Raw genomic sequence first — 5,124 nt, 5'->3', positions numbered from 1 at the left:
TTTGCATTATCCTCCAACTGTTACAACTAAAATAAAGAAAGTCATTCCAACAAGCAGCACGAGGAAAAAGATGGACAAATAAATAAACAGCCTCCCTCACCACCCCACCGCAGACGCTGAAAGCTCCCACATTCTTCGTCAGGTCGTTTGCATAACAATCATCAAGACGTGACCCCCCCCCCATTCCCATCCTTCCCCCACGCTCCCAGGCCCGCTCTCTCCCTCCCCACAGCACACCACGGCTCCTCCCCCCTATTCTTATAACCCTCCTGAGAAAATGTATTAATAGCCAGGATACCCAGGGAAAGAGGAAAGACAGGGGTGACAAATGCCGAGGGAAAAGGGCAATTGGAGTGCTTAAAGACATGCAAATCAGGGGTGGGAGGGCGATACTACCTATAAGAAGAGGGCATTTAAACATTTTGAAATGTATGAACAAGTGCTGCCTGGGCATGCAAATGCTCTAAAGTAGAAAACTGCTATGGCCCTATGAGGAAAATGAACAGGAAATTAGCAAATGAAGTACTGAGAAAGTCTGCAATACATCCGAGTATAAACTGTAAGCAAACACAATACAACTGAGAGCTAAGAGACTGCCCACATACAATCTGAACTAAAGAGGCAGGGAGAAAAGAACTACCAGCTGCCACAGTGTCCTTGTGTGTCTGCGGTCATTAGTTTGAATCCCAGCACAGCTGGCTCTGTTAGGGTCTTAATTCAATGGACCAAGGACGGGTCTCAATTGTACAAGCCATTTGGTGGTGGGGCTTGGAGGGGGTAAGAGGGTGGTGTTCTACTTGTTTAAAAGAAAGAAAAGAAAGATGGACTAGATTAAAAATTTTTTTTAATAATACAGAAAAATGTCAAAGGTTTTAAACCAAGTGCCTGCAGTCTCTGTAAGAATATTCCCAATAATTCCTAATGGAGACTCCAGTCTATTCCCAAGACAAGAAGAAAGCATGGACTTTTTGAGGATCTCTCACAGTCACTGATTTTTTTACATTGAGTAAAAGTAGGGGGGAATCATTTAAGGTGTTCCATGAAGAAATAATCATTAAAATGATTTTTTTTTCTTTTGCTCTGTTTTACAGGAAAGTTTAATGTTAACTGGGTATTTGCATTCATCTCTTTGCTTACAGGCCATTATTATGCTTAGGAAGAGGTATTTTAGTTGTTTATCACAGAGGGAGAGGTACATCACAGCCTTTTGAGAAGTAAAGCAAAAACATAAAGTGTATATTAACCTAAAAAACCAGTTTCTTTGTTTCCAGATTTTTTGGGGGGGGCAGAATTTCTTTTTGTGACATCTTCTGAAGCCCACATATTGGTCTAGAATGTGGAGTTCAGGGAATTTTAAATGGGGGCCCAGTAGTCTGTCTCAAATATTCAGTTCAAAATGGATATCAATTATAGCAATTATGCTTATAATTAGATTAATGAACCATTTATGCCCAAACTCCAAGTGCAAAAACTTCAAGGCCTGATGATGAGGTGCCCTAAAAAGAGGGGTTTATGTAAACAAATCCCTATTAAGCAAAGTAAATCAAGATAAGGAACCTCACCCCAGGCTGGATTAGAAGCTAGCAGGCATCTTTCAATCACAGCAAGTCCCTAATCATTCAGGAACCACCTCTGTGGTTTCGCATTAGGGAAAACTGCTCCCTTCAGAGGTCTGAAGGCAATACAAAGGGTGCCCCCAAAATGCTCCTGGCTAAATATTCTTGATGCTGGGAAGGGGGTGGGGGAAGACACAGCAAGAATATGCATATAGCTTCAGTTTCTGCGAATCACATTGTAACTGCAAGACCATAATAACTACTACTCAGTAAAAACTAGTTATGCCAACCATGCATTAGACACCAGCTCACTGAGTGGAGGGAAAAATGTCAACATTTTAGTCTTTTGACCTTGTTCCAAATAAAGAAATAATTTAATGTCCCTTTTTCCAAGTATCAGAGTGGTGTCTCCAAAAAGAAGCTTTCCTTATTACCATCACCTCCCCCTTCCCTCCTCAAGGTTTAATGCCACCAGAAACTGTAGAAAATGATTGTGCCCAGCATCCAGGTCATTATTGTTTAATCGATGCATCTTGGAGCATGAAAAAGGTACTAAACCACAGCTATTGTTTGGATTTTCTTTAAAAAACGAAATAAAACACACACAAATAACTATAGTCCTATTCCAAAGCTAAATTAGACATCCATACTTCATGATCCTGTTTTGCCTTTAAACAATGTGACTGTACATGCCTAATATTGTATGTCTGGTCTACCAGAGACATAGAGATCAAAGGTCATATTTAACATTCAGGAGGAGGGGCGGGTGCAGATTAATTAATAAATTAATACAGCGACGCCTTTTATCGCTGGAGTCCAGCATTAATAATCTACTTTTACAATCCCAACGGACAGCAAACATTTAAGAGCAAAAAGCCAGAGAAAGAGAAAGAACAATCACTTACCAGTCTCTTTTTATTTGGGGAGCCTTAGAATTTGCAGACGCTGCCAGTCTGCCTTTAATTAGTTGCACATCACCCCCTAACACAAAGAAACACAAATCCAGATGTGTCTTGGCAGCTCCCAATTACAACTTTAATACTTGTAAACAAACTGTTGGGGACGGGGGAATAAATAAATATGCGGATCAAAAAAAAATACCTGTAAATGGCTTTTTTTTTTCTTGTTGCAGAGAGAAGGAGGAGGAGATGGTGTTAGTGGTGGGGGTGGAAGGAGGAGGAGGTGGGGGGAGAGGAAAGAGCCGAGTGTGAGTGTATGTGTGAGAGCGCGGGGCTGTTCTCGGTGGTCTCTCCTCTCCCAGCGCGTTGCTCTCCGTCCGTCTCCAGTCGCTGTGTGCGAGGGTGGGAGGGAGTCGGGGAGTCTCTCCTCTCTCTCTCTCTCCCCCTCTCCTCTCCTCTCTCTCTCTCGGTCTCTTCTCTCTCCCTCTGCCCCCCTTCTCTCTCTCTCTCTCTCTCTCTCTCTCTCTGTTTGTGTGTGTGCGTGTGTGCGGCTGCGGGGGGAGGGGAGGGAGAGACAGAAAGGCGAGGGAGGAGGTGGGAGGCTGGGGGCGGGGGCGGGGGCGGGGGGGTGATCGGCGCCGAGGTGAGGAGGACGCAGCGACGCGGACACCTACTGATGATTGGCTGCAAATTACACGGGGAACAAGAGGCGCACGCGGGCCGGCGCTCCCCTTCACAAATCCTCTCCTCGCCGGAGGAGCCACGTTTCCCGGCTCGCCTGCCGATCGCCCTCCCTCCTGGCGCCCCGCTCTCCGGCTCAGCCGCTCAGCCCAGCACAGAGGGCTGTTGATTATTTTCTTTTGCTCTCGGAGATAATTGTTTGGAAGGGATGGAAAGAGGGCGTTTCCGCCTCTCTCTCCCTGTCTCTCTCTCTCTGCTCTCTCTACGTGTGGGGTGTGTGTGTGTGTGTGTGCGTGTGCGGGTGTGTGTGTAAATAAACTTGTCTGGGTTTTTTGGCTGGGTTGAGAAGAGCAGTACAAGAAACAGAAAAGGTCGTGTTTGTTTGAAGAATACTCTTATTTCACACCCTACCGCATGGCTTTTAAATAATACTCCTGATGTACCCAGGAAGACTTTTAAAAATTATGATCATTTAGATCTTTAAAGTAAGGGAAAACGGATTGGTGTTCTGCTTCTCCGGATCTTTTAAATATTATTATGCCAGAATGCAAAAAAAAAATTGGTGATGTGTGTAGTCTGACCGATCTCAAAATCAATCTCAATCTCTCTCCTCTCTCTCCTCCACCCGCTTCCCCAACCCCATTCTTTTACTATTCCATCTGGTAGTTCCAGTGATTAAATATAATTTTTAACTTACTACCCTATTTTTAATTACAAACTTACTTAAACAAAAACTACTTTTATAGCTACATTAATCTATTTTATACTAGTATGACTCCTTGACACTTGGGAAAAATAGTTTCATAATTGAAAGATAAATCTTTTTACCACAGGTCAAAAATAAATAAAACTCACTCATAAATGCAGCTATGAATTAACTTCTTCACTGCTGCCTTAAAGAAAATGAGATATTCCTGGCTACATGCTATCCTACTATTGAAATGAAGTGTGCTCATAGTTATCTGAAATATTTAAAAATATGAATCTTTTGGATAATTTTAAAGAAAAAAACAGTGATTCATAATAAGCTACCGAAGTAGGAAGGAAAAAAATTCAGATTGTTTAAATTGGTCTTATAAAGCAAAGTAAAAGTTCTGTATTAAAATTAAAACTGTACTCTAGAATAATACAATAATATAGTTTCAGAGAGGGAAGAAAAGTATAATAATGAGTTGTTTCTTTTATAATAACAACACGCTGAAAAGACATTTTGAATCATTTTGTTTTTGAATTTCAAAAGACCGACCTTGACCATATCAAGATTCTGCCAACTCTGGAGGACTGATTATTGATAAGATGTTAGGAACCGTGGTGTGCATAAATGCAGGTGCTGTACCAAGAGTGGGCAACTATTGAAATAGGGGGCAAATTGTTTTGTGACTCATTGATTAAGATGCATGTTTTGTAATTAAAAAAAATAGAATAAGTTGGTTATAAAATCAATCAAATCAGTTATTTGGCATTTATAGCCAAAAAACTGGGTGGTTAATAATTACTTAAGTTCATTGGTAAGATATGTTTATACTTTTGTCAATGCTTTGTGAAAGCAAAGAAAGGAATTTTCTATTGGATTTTTTTTTTTTTGAGCTGAACGTCATAAGAAATTTATCAGCAAAATGTAGGCACCTTTTAATGAGCGCCTACACTCATTATACTGGAAAGATGGTAGATTCTTAAACATCTTTTCAAAATATTTGAAGTAGTCCAATGTTAGAGGTTTTGAATTTGTAAATAAACAATTTTTAAAATCAAATAAAAATATCATGATTTCTTATGCCAAACTTGCTTTTCTTTTCAGAATGCTTCAAGCTCACTTTCAAGATGAAACGTTAAACAAATGAGAGAAAATAAGCTCTAAATTCCAAAGAATTTTATTTTCCAGTTGATAAAGGGAAAACTCAGAACACTCAGTCTTAATGATTAATAAGAGCAACTATTAATGACCCATCTGTGTCAGATACTGTAGTAAGTAATTTGCAGGTAGTTTG

This window comes from Stenella coeruleoalba (genome assembly GCF_951394435.1).
Source record: "Stenella coeruleoalba genome assembly, chromosome: 4".
In the NCBI taxonomy this organism is placed as follows: domain Eukaryota; kingdom Metazoa; phylum Chordata; class Mammalia; order Artiodactyla; family Delphinidae; genus Stenella; species Stenella coeruleoalba.
Note: the sequence above shows the minus strand (reverse complement) of the source record.